We start from the raw sequence: 18,743 nt of genomic DNA on the forward strand, positions 1-18,743 counted from the left end.
GCAACTATAGACACCTAATTTGGTTCAGGCTCGGATCAATTGGGCCTGATCCAAATGGGTAAGTCTGTATATATATTTTTTATTTTTATTTTTTGTATTTTACATTTTTATTTTATCTTTATTTTTATTTTTATTATTTTATATATGTATATATATTTTCTTTTTTTCTTTTATTATTATTTTTATCTTAGGTATTTATGTATTTATTAATATGTATATATCTTTATTATTATTTTTTTTTCTTTTTTTTTGTTAATATTTATGTAATTATCTGTTATTTAATTTTAATTTATCTGTTAATTTTTTTTTATTTATCTGATTTATTTTTGTTTGATTTTTTCTTTTTTTTTTATTTATCTGACTGAAAATTGGATTGGAATTCAATCAGAAGAGTCCAGATTAGATTCAAAGATTGAATCCCCGTCCAAAAAAGAATAGGGATTGATCAGAAACTCTTCTGATTAATCCCTATAAATAGATACAGAACACAGAAGCAAAGGGCACAAAAAAAAAAAAAACAGTGAGCAAAGCTATTGATTTGAGAGAAAAGGGGCATATAGAAGGCTAAGAAAAGGTTTAGAAGTGTTCAGAGAATTAGCATAAATTTTTTGAAGATTTTTGGTGATTTTTTTTCTAGGAATTTTTGGAAAATTTCAGATTTCGGTTGAATTTTCTGGCAAAAGTTACATTTTTCGATGAAAATTTCGGCCAACTTTGAAGTTTTCAACGAGCTGCCCAGTTTTCGACGAATGATCCCAAAAACTAACCAACTTTCCAGCCAATTTTTGGCCAACTTCCGGCGAAAAACTCAAATTTTGGTGAAATTTTCCAGAATCTGATGAACATTCAACCGGAGTTCTTCGGCCTTTTAAAGAGAAGCGAGAGAAAAAAAGAAGAAGAGAGAGAGGGGAGAAGCTTTCTACTGAAAACAAAGGGAAGACCCTTTAGACCTTTCCAAAACGACGTCGTTTTTGCCTTAAGTGACCTAGAGGATCCGCGCGTTTTACCGAGATCCAACCCGACCCGAGCATCGACCCACTTCTTGACCCGTGAGTGTCTCCCCCCTCCGAGCCGATAACCGAGTCGAGTCGGGGTCCTAAACCGCTTTTTCGAGCCGTTTCTCTTCTTTGAGCCGAGCCGAGCTGTACTCCGAGCCGCTCTAGTTTTTTTTTAATTTTTTTTATTTATTTGTTTATTTATTAGATTATGTTTATTTAATATTCTTTTTATCTTTATTTTATTTTTATTTTTATTTTACACTTCTTTATTTTTTTTTATTTATTTTCACTTTTATTAAAAATCAAAAAAATATTTTTGGGAAATAGTTGAAAGTATCAATTTTCTTTAAAAATAAATTTCCAAAAAAAATTTTTGGGGAAAAGTTGAAAGTATTTTTTTTTTTAAAATAAAATTTCAAAAAAAAGGGTTTTTGAGGAAAAGTTAAAAGTATCAATTTTTCTTAAAAATAAATTCCAAAAAATATTTTTGGGGAAAAGTTGAAAGTATCAATTTTTCTTGAAAATAAAATTTCAAAAAAAGGGCTTTGAGGAAGAGTTGAAAGTATCAATTTTCCTTGAAAATCAAAGTTTCCAAAAAAATATTTTTGGGGAAAAGTTGAAAGTATCAATTTTCCTTAAAAATAAATTTCCAAAAAAAAAAATTTTGGGGAAAAGTTGAAAATATCAATTTTTCTTAAAAAAAAATTTCAAAAAATCAATTTTTGAGGAAAAGTTGAAAGTATCAATTTTCCTTAAAAATAAATTTCCAAAAAAAAATATTTTTGGGGAAAAGTTGAAAGTATCAATTTTTCCTGCACAAAAACAATCATTTTTTTCTTTTTTATTTAATGTTAAATAATCCGACGATAGAACCTCTGCAAGTGAAACAGTAGTTTTCTTGCATACTCTTGAGGTGAGGGAATTTTCTCAATTTTCTACTAAAAGTATTAGAGTCAATTGAGAATAATTTTCAATAATTAATTACTTGATAAAATTTTAAGGCTCATTGGATGACACAAATTTAAGCTGGTACCATCTCTTGATGGGCGTTGTGAGGGTGCTATAACATTCCTCACACGTAACCGAACTCTCGAACCCTGTTCTGGTTAGTAGACCTGAACCTATTATTTTAGGGACCCTTAAACTTAGGTGTTCCCTGAAAGGACAAATTCTTTAGGTGACCAATCGCACCTAGATAAAAAAGATTGACAGCGACTCCCTTAAGTCAATGTCTAGCGATAGATCCTCGGATCTAGATGTTATGACAGATGCTATTAGATTATGCTTGGTTCCTGGTGTCATGATTCCACCAAAGTTTAAAGTGCTTAAGTTTAAAAAGTTTGATGGGACCGAATGCCCTATTTCACATATTATGATGTATTATCGCAAGATGGTTACATATGCTCATAATAAAAAGTTGTTCATCCATGTTTTTCAAAACAGTCTTACTAGTTTATCTATTAAGTGGCATGGGCAACTACATAAATCTCACATTCATGGGTGGAGAAAACTTGTAAGGACTTTCATTACACAATACAAACACATTATAGATCTAACACTAAATCACATGTCTCTACAAAGAATGAAAAAGAAAGATACTGAAAGTTTCAAAGAATATGCCCAAAGATAAAGGGATATTGTTGTCCAAGTTCAACCACCATCATTGAAAATGAGATCACAATCTTATTTGTCAATACTTTCAAGACTCCCTACTATAAAATAAGGATTGAAAATGCTACTAAAAATTTCAATGATAAGGTAATTTCTGAAATATCATTGAAAATGCCATCAAGAATGAAAAACTTGAAGGTGGTGATGCAAATAAATGGGTAGTGCTAAAAAAGAAAGAAAGAGATGCTCAAGCTTTAATTCATGAGGGGCAACAAATTGGAGCCTTCACTCCATATTATCCTTACCTGATGTACAAACCTTACTACCCAACCATCAATAATGTTTCCCTAAGTCTTTATACTTGTGAACTAGTCATATAGTCATCTAACTCTTGGTCAGTTGCTTAACCTAAAAATCAGGTGAAAAGAGAAAAAGCTTTTATAGATCCAATTCCTATGACATACACTGAGCTACTCCCTTAACTCATTAAAAACTACTTAGTCATACCAATTTATGATGCTAATGAGTGGTATGATGCTAATGCTAATTGTAATTGCTGGCCATTCTATAGAAAATTACATAGCATTAAAATATAAAATGCAAAGTTTGGTAAAAAAATGAATTGGTGAATTTTGATCAAGAAGTAAAGACATGTGTTATCAAGAACCCTTTACTTAACCACAGTGGGGCATAATTTTGAAAGAGTTTTTATAAATGTCTATCACCTTAAGAGCTTTAAGAAATAATGTAATTTTGTAACATTTGACTATTTTATCTCAACCTTTTATTTATCTTTCATCGTTTCAATAAGTGATAGATGCATTTTCATTACATTTTTTTGTTGTTCCATTGCTTTTACATACATGCCTTTCATATTTCACCTATTCCTATCTTTTAAATAATGAATGTTCAAACAATCATGACAATAATTTAGGATTCGATTTTGAAATAATTATTCATATTGATGGAATTGATAAATTGAGACTTTTAATCTGTTGGGAGCATTAAAGTAAAAGAGAATAGGTTTCATGAAATGAAACTAGCATGAGATTTTGCTCATTTGTAGACTGAAGTGATGTGGTATGTGGTTTTCTTATGATGATTCACTCAAAGTTTGCTCTTAATCAATAAATGTTCTTCCTTGAGAGTATTTATATTTGAAATGAGAAATGACCATCTTTCTTCTACCCTTCACGCAAAGAGTAAAATTATCCATTTGTTATCTCATTTAAGCTTATTGAATTTTTTTTCAAAAAACCTTAACTAAAGATCACCCTCTACATTAGAGAGCAAAGTTTGAAAAGGTTTGATCATAAAGAAAAAAACAAAGAAAAAAGAATGTGAAGATCTTTATTAATTTCAAGGACAAAACAAAAAACCTCTTTGGTGCTCAGATCTTTCTTGAAAAAAGATGAAAAATGCAAATAAAAAAAATGTAAAGAAAAGAAAGAAAAAAGAAAAAGAGAGAACTAATGAAGAATGGGGCAAAAAACCAAGTTGCATCATATGATAAAAAATGATCCTTTTATTTATAACCTTTTGAACTAATTTTGGGCCTATTATATCTTTTTTTTTTATAATCCTCTCACCTTAGCCTATGTTACATCTCTTAAAAGTCCAATTGGATCGAATGTGAAAGGTCGAAGTAGAGTGTCATGAATTGAACTAAGATAAACTTATCATGGGATTGTTGGAAATTTTGATTGAGATGTCACTGCTAGATTAAAAGAAAAGGGAAAATGAGAAGGAAAAGATGTGATAGATGTGCAAAAAAAAAAAGCAAAAACAAAAAAACAAAGAAAAAAGGAAGACTTCAACTAAAATCCTAAAAGGGCAATTTAAGTAATGAAAAAGAAACTTAGGAAAATAGCCTTGATAAAGATCCTCAAGAAATAGGGATAATGCTTGAATTGATGAAATATTAAGAATATCAATGGAATGAGCTTTGGAAAAAAATTTAAAATTAATTTGTCTAGAATTGTCTGAATATTCATTATCTTAGATGTTATGTATCCTTGCTAGTGTTTATCTTGATGATTCATTCTGAAATGATTTCTTTGCCTATTTATTCTTTACCAGACTTATTCTTATAATGAATACCCTTTCTTTGATTTTTCTTGTTCTTCACCATTTATTTCTTCCCATGATGAATTAAAGAAATGTGTTGGGTTACATTTGGTATTGAATTGAAATAATGATGAATGAATAAAGAACTATTATGAAATATCCTTGCATTATTTTTAAGTGACTAAGGCATATTAAAAATGAAATGTGAAAAATGAAAGAAGTTTAAAATGATTTTAATCTTTGTTGCTTACAAATGAAAAGAAACATTTCAAATGTTGAAATCAAATGATAAAGCTAATGAAGAAGAATTTTGGATCACAAATTAGTTGATACAGTTGCTAGCCAATTTCAAAGAATTTGAAGAAAAACATGATGAAAAGCTGAAAAGAAGACATAAAAAAGAGTCTTGAGATCCCATTAAAATAAGAAAACTTTGGATTTAGATGATATAATGGATAAGACTACTTAATAATGCATAATAGCTCATGTTAAAAACCGTAAGTGTTGATGAGTTAAAATGAGTCAAAATATAAATCAAGAGTTTTGATAACTCCTGGATTTACCATAATTGAAAATGAATTGCATAGCATACATTGCATTCATCACATGCATTACATGCATGCATCATATTGAGAATATGACACTCATTTATGGCATTCATCATGCATATTTGGAAAAGAAACAAAAGTTTAAAGTTTGAAATTGCATAGGAATTTTCCATTCATGTGTTGTATTCACTACATTCATTACATGTTGCATATATCATCTTATTTATTGCACTTATGCACTTCATGTTTGGAAAAGAAAGATCAAAGTTTAAGCTATGAAATTAAGATGGAATTTTAAAAAATCTTTGGCTCATGCATTCATTGCATGCATACATTGTGTTTATCATATTCATCCCCTACATTATGCATGTTTAAAAGGAAGAAAAATTAAAGTTTGAATCTTGAAATTGAATTTGAGAATTGTAGAAAATCTTTTCATTCAAAACTTTAGTTGTGGTAGAATATTTTATTTTTCAAAGTTTCAAAGCCTCCGTTGTAAATGAGCATTTTATTTTTCAAAAGTTTAAAAACCTTAGTTGTGAGGAGCATTTTTCAAAAAAAAGAAAAAAAGTTTCAAACCTCTCAGGAGGAGCTTTTGCAATTTTTTTTTCAATTTTTCTTGACCCGAACAACATGGATGTCTTTTGTCTTTGTACAATTCCTATTTCACAGAAAATGTATAAAAAGGTATAACTGTTGACACCCTATTTTGTCTAGAGATTTTTTGAAATTCATTTGATTTCAATTTTTAATTTTGATTATGTAATTGAGCCTTAATTGGAAAAGTAAATTTTAGGCCCAAAGATTAAGCCCTAAATTTTATTTGTATTTTAATTTTTTTAGTTTAATTTTTGGTTTATTTTTTATTTTTTTAGTTAAAAAAGTCAAAGTCAATTAGTAAAAAAAAAATTTCAAAAGAATAAAAATAAAAAAAAAAGTGGGATTTTGCATAGAAAATCTTGGATTTAATTCAACTCTTGGAGTCAATTCAACTCTTGAATTCTATCTCAAATTTTAACTTTAATAGTTGAATAATTTTGGAAAGACTTGGGGCTTAATCTATTGAAAAAGGAAAGATTACACAAAGAATAAAATTTATAGTGAAATCCTAGATTCGGTTGAATTAATTTCTTCCAAATCGAAAGGGATTTAATCTTTATAGAAGGACCTTGAATCTAATATCAAAATGAGGGTCTCACAGCAATTCACTTTAAGATCAAACAAATATCATTGAAAAAGAGAAAAAATTTGGGCAAAGTTTTGAACCAACAAGGAAAAAGCAATCAAGAAAAAAATTTTGCAAGAAGATCTAGTTAGAGTTTTTAGAAGGAAAGCTAAAATTTATAGTAGGAAATATCAATTTTTGAAAAGCAAAAAATTGTTGGAACCTGTGATTTATTGAGGTAATATTTGCTTTCATTTTTTTTTTGTGATTTTTGCATAACTTTTATAATATTTATTGTTTACTCTTATTTTTCTTTTATTTATTTGCATGGTTTATATATTTCTAATTGCATGATTATATATTTAATTGCATGCTTATTTACATGATTATTAATTTATTTATTTGTGTGATTGCATGATTATATATTTAATTGTATGCTTATTTACATGATTATTAATTTATTTATTTGTGTGATTGCATGATTATATATTTAATTGTATGTTTATTTGCATGATTTACATTGTTAATTGCATGATTATATATTTAATTGCATGATTATTAATTTATTTATTTATGCGATTGTAGGATTATTAATATATTTGTTTGCATAGTTATTTATTATTATTATTGCATGATTTTATATTTATTGCATGATATAATATTTTATGTTATTGTATGATTAATATTATATTTGAATTATATTTAATTGCATGTTTCTATATTTATTGTGTGCATAATTGCATGATTATACATAATTACTAATATATATGTGTGATTATATTTGATGACATGATTATATATTTGCTTGAATGGTTATTAATATATCTATATGGTGTTTTATATTATTCCATGATATTATATATTTACATGATTGTTATTATTGCAAGATAATTAATATATTTGCATGACATTCTTGCAAGAATATTTTAGTATCATCTAGGCATGATATTATTACATGATGTTTAGTATGCTTTATAATATATTTGCATGATAATTTTTGCATGGTATGATTTAATATTTATTGCATAATTACTTGATATTTGTTATAGAATTTTTGTATCACCATGTTTTGTAAATAAATAAAAAGATTAGAATTGTTTGATTTGCATGATAAAATCATCTTTGGTTATGGTTTAATTTAGATAACACATAATTAATTTGGTACCAATTTTGGGTACAAAGGGGTGCTAATACTTTTCCTGCATGTAATTGACTCCCAAACTTTAGTTCAGTTGATGTAGACAAGAACCTATTCTTTTTAGGAACCTATAGTTTAGGCTTATGATAACTTACAAAGGATAGATTCATGTAGGTGGCAAATCACACTTAGGTAAAAAAGATTGATGCTGATTCCATAATTTTTGTGTCTAATAAGTAGTTTTTCTCAACCTAAACGTTATAACAAAAAAAAAAAAGAGCTGCATTGAAGATGTTTTATGTACTTGATCTAAATTTGGAACCAATTTCAAAATAAACTTTTAAAGATTCTGATGTTGTTAAGGCAACAAAAAGCAAACATGAATAAGATGAACGAGTCTGTCGAGGTTATATTTTGAATTCATTATCTGATCGTCTATATGACCTATATAGAAATATGAAAACACCAAAAGAGATATGGACTACTCTTGAACACAAATACATGAACAAAAAGAAAGGTAAGGATAAGTTTTTGGCTTTGAAATACTTTGAATTTTCAATAACTGATGACAAACCAATCATGGACCAAGTGCACTAGTGACAAATTTTGTTTTCTAAGTTAAGGGAGCTAGAAATAAAGGTTCCTGATTCACTTCAAGTCAGAGCTATTTTGTCAAAACTTCCTCCTTCTTGGAATGAATATAAGAAGAAAGTTCTGCATTCAATAGATATTTTCACTATTGAAGAATTTCAGACTCACATACAAATTAAAGCAAAAAATCGTGCAAGAGATGCACTATTTCTTAGAGGTTCCAACGTGAATTATATGAGTGGACAAAATTCTAAAAAACCCACAAGTCTTTTGATAAATTTCAAAACATTTTTAAAGTCAAGAAGAATGGATTTAAGAAATCCATAAGAATAAAATGTGTTTCAATTGTGAAAAGAAAGGACATTTGATTAAAGATTGCAGATTTAAAAATGTTGGAATTAAGATTGGTTCCAGTTTTGAAAGCAAGGCAAATCTACTTGAGCAAGAAATTAATAAACTTGTTGCAATAGTGACTGACATATAAATTGGAATGATCATTGAAGTTCATATGGCCACTACAAATAAGTCATCTAATTGGTGGCTAGATTTTGGTGCAACAATTCATGAAGAATAGTTCAAGACTTATGAAGAATGCAAGAGACCAGAAAACATCATTATAGGAAATCATGTTCCTACCAAAGTGATTGGAAAAGGAACAATTGAATTGAAATTCACCTTAAGACAAAAACTAACTTTACTTAATGTTTTTCATGTTCCTGAGATTAGAAAGAACTTTGTATCTGTAAATCTATTATGTAAGAAAGGCTTTAATATTGTAATAGAGTATGATAAAGTTATAGTGTCCAAAAATGGTGTATTCATTGGAAAAGGATATTCCAATGATGGTATGTTTAAACTAAGCATTAATGAAATAAATAATGTTTCTGCTTATATTGTTGAGCATTCTTCTTTTTTATGGCATACTAGTTAGGACATTTAAATTATAAAAATATGAATCATATGACTTAGGATAGTTATGTAACATACCAAAAAAATCATGACATTAGATGTGAAATCTGTGTCAAAGCAAAAATGACTAATAAACCTTTTCCTAAAACTGAAAGAAATATAGAATTATTAAAACTCATACATTTTGATATTTGTGAGTTAAATGGCTTATTAACAAGAGAAGGAAAAAAGTATTTTATAACATTTATAGATGATAGTTCTCATTATACTTTTGTGTATCTAATGAGAAGAAATGATGAAGCTTTTGATAAATTCAAATAATATAAATTAGTTGTTGAAAATCAAATTTCTTCAAATTGATAGGGGTGGTGAATATTTTTCGATTCATTTTCTCTTTTTTGTGAAGATAATGGAATAATTCATCAAAAGACAGTCCCTTATGCACCCCAACAAAATGGTTTTGCCGAAAGAAAAAATATAACCTTGGTTGATATTGTAAATAGTATCTTGTTAAATGCTAAATTACCTCTAAATCTTTGGGGAGAAGCACTTTTAGCAGCATGCCACATACATAATAGAATTCTTTCAAAGAAATTCTTAAAGACACCATATAAACTTTGGAATCATGGTAGAAAATCAAATTTGGATTATTTTAAAAGTGTGGGGTTGCATTGCCTTTTATAAAATACCTCTCCTCATAAATCAAAATTATGACCTAGAGATATTAAAAGTATTTTTATTGGTTATGCATAGAATTCAAAAGCATATAGACGATTTAAATATTAATGTTATTATCGAATCTATTCATGTAGAATTTTTTGAAAATAAGTTTATATGTGATATTGAAATTGATATGGAGAAACAAATTGAAATGACTATGACTAGAAATAAAAGAAAAGAAAGTAATGATTTTGTTGAACTTAGAAAGAGCAAAAGAACTAGAAAAGAGAATATTTTACCTTCTGATTTTGTTTCTCCAAATTCTATAGTATTTCTAGTAGAAGGAAATAGAACCAAAATGCTTAAGAAAACATGAATTCTACTAAATATAGATGAAGGCCCTAAAACATTTAATAAAGCTATGACTTCAAGAGATGTTGCTTTTTGGAAAAAAGCTATTAATGATGAAATGGACTCAATCATGTCCAATAATACATGGGTTTTGGTAGATTTACCTTCAGGTTTTAAACCGATAAGATGTAAATGGGTGTTTAGAAAGAAATATAATATAGATGGTTTTGTACAAACCTTTAAAGCAAGATTAGTTACAAAAGGTATCAAACAAAAGAAAGGCATAGATTATTTTGATACATATGTTCCAGTAGCTAGAATAACATCCATTAGAGTTCTTATATCTTTGGCTTCTATTTATAAATTACATGTGCATCAAATGGATGTTAAAACAATATTTTTAAATGGTGACCTAAATTAAAAAGTATACATGAAACAACTAAAAGGTTTTATTCTTCCAAGTAATGAGAATAAAGTTTGTAAATTAATTAAGTCTCTTTATGGGCTAAAGCAAGCTCCTAAACAATGGCATGAAAAGTTTGATTCAACCATAGTAGCCAATGGTTTTAAACATAATAGAGTGGATAAGTGTATTTACTTAAAATTTGCTAAAGAATATGGAGTTATAATATGTCTTTATGTGGATGATATGCTAATTTTTAGTACTAATATAATTGGCATAAATGAAACCAAAAGATATTTGATTTCTAACTTCAAAATGAAAGATTAAATGATGTTAATACCATTTTGGAAATTAAAGTTAAGAGATATAACAAGCATTTCGTACTTAATCAAAGTTATTATATTGAGAAACTACTTAATAAGTTTAAGTGTCTTAATATAAAAGAAGCCAATACTCCATATGATACAAGTATAAAATTAATAAAAAAATCAAGGTTATGTAATTGCACAACTTGAATATACTAGTGTTATTGGAAGTATTATGTATGCTATGCATTATACTAGGTCGATATAGCTTTTGCTATTTACAAGCTATCAAGATATAAAAGTAAGCCTAGTATAAGTCATTGGAAAACCATAGGAAAAGTTCTAGGTTATCCTAAAAGAACTAAAGATTTTGGCTTATTTTATTTCGGAGATCCAATTGGTTTGGAAGGATATTCATATGCAAGTTGGATCACTAGTATAAGTGACAATAAATCCACTTCAGGATGGATGTTTACCCTTGGAGATGGTGCAATTAGTTGGGCATCCAAGAAAAAAACTTGCATTTCACATTCAACTATGGAATCTAAATTTCTAGCTTTAGCTACAACAAGCAAAGAAGCTAAATGGCTAAAAAATTTATTAATGGATATAGAGTTGTGGCCACAACCAATGACAGCCATTTCCTTGTACTGTGATAGTGAAGCTACTATGTCTAGAGCTTATAGTGAAATTTATAATAGAAAATCTAGACATATTAGTTTAAAACATGATTATATCAAAGAATTATAAAAAATGAGATAATTAACATAATATATGTTAAATCTACTAACAACTTAGCAGATCCTCTTACCAAAGCACTACCTAGAAATTTGGTAAGAAGCACCACAATTGGAATGGGTTTAAAATTCCTTTTAGACACCAATAATGGGAACCTAACTTTGAATTAGTAACCTCTAATTGCAAAGTTTAATAGTTAACAACGAGTTTTTATTATGTGTTTGTAAACACTAGTCAACCCATTCTAAATATTTGAAATACTAGTATAAGCCATTGCATAAATGAAGGATGAGATTGAACTCTTAATGGAGTTTATAATTAAATGTCTATAGCAATAGAGACATAAATAAGAAACTTCTCCTACATAAACATAAAAGTGGTGCCGCTTCAACAAGAAAATTGGAAACTTTCTTGTAAATGTTTATAAATAAGGATAAGCACATGGCTATAATAGTGCTAAAGCGGTTATAAACCTCTGACAAAATATTAAATAAGTATTATATATGTTATATCTTCAATTTTAACACTAAGAGTTAAGGTTTAATCTGTGGATGCCATCAACTTTGTTAGAATTTTAAGGTATATATGCTAATTGAAGGTTTCAATTAAAAGATACTTTCTTGTATTCATAATATTTATTTGTGTGAAAGGTTAAAAATTAAGCACCTACATTCCAAACCAGTGGGGGATTGTTAGTAATTTAGAATGTAGTGTATCCCACATTGAGTAAAAAGATTATTTATATGTGGTTTAAAAGAGATTACTTATATTATTTAAGTAATTGAGCTAAATGTTGGAGTGGGCCAAGTCAGACAATTTTAAAAGTAAAAAATGGGCACTTGGGCACTTAGGGCACTTGGGTTTGTTTGGCAAATAGATTTAATTTTTAAATTTTTTAAATTTTATTTATTTCAAAATATTACTAATTTTGAATAAATATGTCTAAACAAGAAAACATGACTATTTAAATAAAGTTTATTTCAGCAAGAAAATATAACTATACAGAATATCATGACTTTTTTAAATGGCTTGATTAGTGACTGTTCATTTGTTATAAATAGATCTTTTTGCCTGACTAATTTCACTACTTCTGATTTAGAGAGTTTTTAAGGCTTTGTTGTATCCTATAGGTATAATTGCCTTTAAGATAGTGTTCTTTACGACTCAAAATCATATTTTATTCTTTCTTATTATTTCTATTTTCTTAAATTTTTTAACAAAAGTCTTGTGTGCAAGACCAACTGTTAATCCTGAGTCAGAAGAGGATGATCAGTCGAACGTAAGATTGGCTAGATGGGTTGTTCATTGCTATCGAAGTGAAAAAATTGATGTCTTGATTGAAACATACCTAAGAGGAAAGATCATGTCCGAGTGCCTTACCACATTAGTGGACATTACAGTAAGGTGCCTAGCCAGTAGGCCAATAGATCGACCATCAATAAGTGATGTGCTCTGTAAACTCGAACAAGCATTGCTGTTGCAGGAAAAGGCTGATGTTAATATCCAAATCAAAGATGCATGACCAAATAGTGATAGCAGTAGCAGAGCATTGATATTTGGGATACATATTGTACAAATTATAATAGAATCTGAATGCTACAATAAAATTGGTAAGATGCATGCACATGTCCAAATTCGGTGAAAATGTTTTAATCAATTAAATTAAATATTTAATTGGTTAAAAATTTTAATTGAAGATTTACTAAAATCACATAGATCAAGATCCAGTCAATCAGAATCCACTTATAAATAATCATTTTTTATATCTAATTAAATGAAAATAATTTTAAAATAAAATCAAAGTGATTAAATTCTTTTGAAATTCTCTAACATGCCAAGTGAGGTGATATTTTATAGGAAGTTTTTGTATAATAGCCTCCATTATCAATTATGCAGTTTACCAATAGCATATTTGCTATTTCCATCCTCTCAATTTTATCAAGCTGCTCCAATCCAACCCAACCCACTATTACACATTCTTCATAATGCTATAGACATATATGTCCTTGATAATTTGTTAAGCTAATTATTTTATCCTTAATTAATGATTTTTTATTAAATTAAAAAAATGATTAGTTTTATTTTTTATTAACACTAAAGTTTTTAATTATTAAAATAAACTTTCCTTAATTAATTTTCTTTCTTAAATTAAAATATTAACTAATTATTTTATTTTCTTATTAAGTATTAATGATGAACTAAAGTAAACTCTTTTTTTTGTTTGGAGGACCATTTTTCAAATAAAATTGGTACCTTGATTCTTTGATTGGCCAAAATAATCTAATGATGAGATGTCCTCAATATGTCATTTCATTATAGTCTTGCATTTTTTGGTTAGTGAAAATTTAAAAAGATTTTTGTAAAAAAAAAAAAACTAAAAGGATAAATTAAACATAATCGAAAACAATCAATTATGCAAGTATTTTGTATCATTATTATGCTACATTTTTATGCCTTTCCACAATATGGATGGAACATTATCCATGTCATAATGATGCAAGCTACAACAAGTCATGGGCTAACAGTTCATTTGGGAGTTCGATAAGCAGATTTTCATTACATTGCCATGATCGTTTTATCAATGGATCCTTAGAAACTCTAAATAAAAAGCAAGAATTGGATTGAAGGTGATTAGAAGATTATATTAAGGTTAAGTATGAATTGTCAAATGTTGGTTATTGTTTGTCTTATAACCTTTTGATGCAGGACATTTTCTAGGTGATTGGAAGATATGACTAATTTTTTACTTTCTTTTCTTGTTCAATGAATTGGGTATGATTACGATTTCTTCTGCAGATAGATTTTGGTTGATTATATCATCTATATATAAAAATATAAACTTTAAAAGTGTTAATAGTTGTTGACTTAAATATTTCTATAAATTTTTAAATTAACAAATTTATCTTTACATATATAAAGTTTTATCAATTTATTTAGGTTTAGTTTAAATCAACTAAAATTAAAAATAGATTTTATGTGAAATTAAATTACTTAAAATTTTAATTTCAAAAGTGTTAAAAGTGATTAGCTAAAATATCTTTAGTAAATGTTTTTATAAATTTTAATTTAAATGTATTTTTTATTATAAACTCTTTTTATTATTAGACTAAAAAGGTGTTAAAAATGATTGACTAACAATAATATATATAGATGATTTTAATTCTCAAAATATTAAAAGTGATTGATAACAATATCATTAGTAATTTTTTATAAATTTTAATTTAAATGACTTTTTTTAATTACCTCCTTTTTTTATAAGTATAATAATTTTTCACATTAAATAAAGATACAAATAGAATGAGATCAAAGTTTAACATGCATAAGAATAAAGCTATTATATGGAATTTGTAGTTTTACTTGTTGTCAAAATAATTCTATAGGTAGTTAATGTTGATAAATAAATTCATTAAAGATAATCATAATTAAGTCATTTAAGTATATTTATTTTTTTTATTTTTTGTCTTTCAAATTTTTTGTTTTAATATATTACTTATATATGTATGTTAATGATTTTGTTATTTATATGTTTTTTGAATTGATCATTTGATTATTGATAACATAATTAAATATTTTTAGTTCTTAAAAATAATTTTTTTAATATATTATTTTTACAGTTTAGTTTGACCCCTATAATTAATTTTTCTTTTTTTTTCTCTAGAATTTTGTAATTGTTATTCCCAAGAATAAAACTAATATTAAATTAAATGCAAATAAAATGTACCCCTCTATTAATAATTAGCAATATGTGATTCATTGAACTTTTTTATTGAACTTTTTACTTGTAAAATTAGATGATTCAGGAGGTGGTGGAATTGCAAGTAACTCAAGATTGGTTCCGTCAAATTGCTATAAGGATTATTTACTATGATCGAAATAATAATTAATTTAATTTTCTTTTAACTTTTATCTTAATATGCACATGTATGATTAATTTATATCTCAAGATTGATATCTAAAGATTATTTAAAATTTCTTAATTATATTAAATTACTCACTTTTTTTGTAATCTAGGTAATTGAACGACCTAATGTGAATTATTCTAAGTAAAAAAAATATCAAGTGAAGTAAAATTAATTATTTTTGGAGAATTATTTCAACAAAATTCATTGGAATTGGCTTTTGAATGTGTTTATGTCAAAGTTATATTCATTCATAAAAATTTATGTTGTTAATACTGACAATAAAATCATTATAAATTGTATAAGTAGTATATAATAAGTATGTATCTATGTTGTTAATATTAAAAATTATGTATTTTTAATATTTTTATTTAATAAAAATTTATGCATAATAAAATTTTTTAAATAAAAGAAAAATTAAGCTTTCAATTTATATAATGTACAATGACATTCAATTGATGGAAGCACCAATCCAAAATTATCCTAAGTAGAAAAATGAAATAAAAGATTAATTGATTATGCATAACTCTATCTTTTTCATATGACAAAGAAGATTAGTATTATATGATTAAATAAAAAATACACAAATGTATTAATTTCAAATTTCTTTAGGATTAATGTGAAACTCTTTTATTTAGAAAAACATTGTATACTCCTTTATTTTCTTTTTTATGTTAGTTGAAGAATATTCATTGTGATATACAAAATTTTAAGATTGTCATATTAGGTAATATTTGTTCAAAGAATTGAAATTCATCAAATTAATTATCACATTACATTTACTATAAAAATATTATTATAAATTAAAATTTAACTAAACATAAAAGTGATAAAAGAGCATTTATTAGTAAAATTCATTTGATAAATCTTTATTTAATTGTATATTTAGTACTTCAGTCATTTTGAATTTTTACTTTTCATTCTTTCAAGTTAGATTTTAGATATAGGATCAACAACCAATTGGGTTGAGTCAAGTTTTATTATATACTTTTATTCATAGAGTACTCAATTATTCATTTATGCAACTATGCAAATTTGACTTAATAATTGGTTTATACTTCAACTAATTCAACCACAAAAACAATAAAAATAAGACATTGAAGATGAATGGAAAAAGAAAAAAACTTAAATAAAGAACTTTTAAATTGTTACAAAAGATGAATAAGAAAAATTGGATTTTCATTGGGTTACTATATCAATTTGGATTATGGTTATGTTCAATCATTTTGGGTTTTAAATAAATATTAAGTTGTTACTTTTAAAAATCAATTGAAATTGAGTTAAATTAGTTCATTTTTATAATTACGTATATTATATTATTTTTAATTAAATTAAAATTTAAAATGAGTAAAAATTTATTTATACTCAATTTGAATTTTGAATTAATTAATTCATATTCTTTGAACTATACTTTTATGACATCGATAATAAATTTCAAAATAGAATGAAAGTACAATACAATAAAAATTTAATTAATTGCAAAAATGATGGAGATACTAAAAATAATTCAAGAAGAAAATTTTTATGTTCAAGTTTTACAGAGATTAAAAATATATTATCTTTTGAGAATTTTAAATTTATATTACAAAACTATTAATTTAAATCAATGAGTTTATAATTGCTTATTTGTTGATCAAGTTGTTGCTATATGAAATGAGGAAAACAATTCAAATATTTCATGTAAAAGAGATATCGTAATTCATACTTATTTAGGAAGACAACATAGATTTAAATATTAGTTAGATTGTTATGATCCCTTACAATATATTTTTAGTTTTTTCGAATAGAGAAGTTCATTAGTATCAAAATATTAAAAAAGTCATTTTGAATGATGGTAAGAGGAATGAAGTAATAATTAAAAATATATTATATTTTGTTTGTTAGAAGAAATTTTTTATGAAGAATGCGAAGATAATTATTGTTAATTGAATAGTTTAAAATTATTGTCAATTTAATTTTTATAAATTTTATTTAGTACGTTTGTTTTCATTACTTTTATCATATATTTAACAAAATTTTTAAATAAAATTATATATTTAAAAATAGAAACATAAGACAAAATTTATTATTTCCATTAGTGATAGAACATTTTAAAAGTTTTAATATTTTATATGTAATTATACTTCGTTAACAATTTAGAAAACACATACACTAATAATTTAATGAAATCATCAATAAAATTTATCTTAATGTGTACTATTTTATCACAAACTAAAAACCTTAAAGAATATTTTAAAAATATTGACTTAATATATATTTGTATATATTTATTTAATTTAGTTTTAATATTTGCATTAATATAAAAAAGTTATTATTTTAACTTATTATTATTTGCTAAATCATTGATAGTAAATTAAGAACATTTACTCATATTTTTTAAGTTATTTATACTTGAACTTTTTCTTCGTTCTTTCTTTCATTTACAAATTATATTTTCTAACATAAATTGTGATTACTTTTTTGGATATATACAAATAAATGATAATATAATAATAAATAATTAATAGCTTAGTAATTAATCATTAAAACTTAAATGTAATTAGTATAATTTAATAATAATTATTGATAACTTAGTAGTAAATTAGTGATAACTTAATAGTAGACGAATGATAATTTAATAGTCAATAATTGATAGCTTTTTAGCAAATTAATAATAATACAATAATAAAATGCGTAATACCTTGATGGTAAAGTAATTATAATAGAGTTGTAAATGTATAACAACATAGTACTACATCAATGATAACTTAATAAAAAATAAGTGATAACTTAATAGTTAATTATTGATAAGTTAATAATAAATTAGTGATAATTTAATAGTAAATTAGTGATAATTTAATAGTAAATCAATTTTAGTTTAATAGTAATTAATTTATTGTAGTAAATCATAAACAAATTACTAGTAAATCAATTATAAATTAGAAATAAATAATTGATAATTTAGTAGCTAACCATTGAAAATTTAAAAGTAAATTAGTATACCTTAATAGTAAATCGTTGATAACATAATAGATAATTAGTGATAACTTAATAGTAAATTATGCATAATTTAATATTAATAAATAATATTTTGGTAGTGAATCATTGATAATTTAATGGTAAATTGGTGATAATTTTGTAATAAATAATTAAAAATTTCGTAGTAAATTAATGATAACATAATACTAAATACAAAAAAATATAATAGTAAATTATTAATAATTTAATAGTAAATTGATAACTTAGTAGTAAATCATTAATAACATAATAGTAAATTAATAATAACTTAGTTATAAACTATTGATAATTATGTGGTAAATTAGTTAATCATTAATAACTTTTTAGTAAATAATCGGTAAATTAGCAGTAAATCACGGATAA

The 18,743-nt window shown here is 25.4% G+C and overlaps 1 pseudogene; it reads left to right on the top strand.

Moving 5' to 3' along the window:
• Positions 1-13,066, top strand: part of LOC149518648 (receptor-like protein kinase FERONIA) — a 51,083-nt pseudogene extending 38,017 nt beyond the window's left edge.
• The last annotated feature ends 5,677 nt before the right edge of the window (positions 13,067-18,743 follow it).

Source organism: Durio zibethinus, chromosome 5 (genome assembly GCF_047325235.1).
Source record: "Durio zibethinus cultivar Kanyao isolate XHJ-2024 chromosome 5, ASM4732523v1, whole genome shotgun sequence".
Lineage (NCBI taxonomy): Eukaryota > Viridiplantae > Streptophyta > Magnoliopsida > Malvales > Malvaceae > Durio > Durio zibethinus.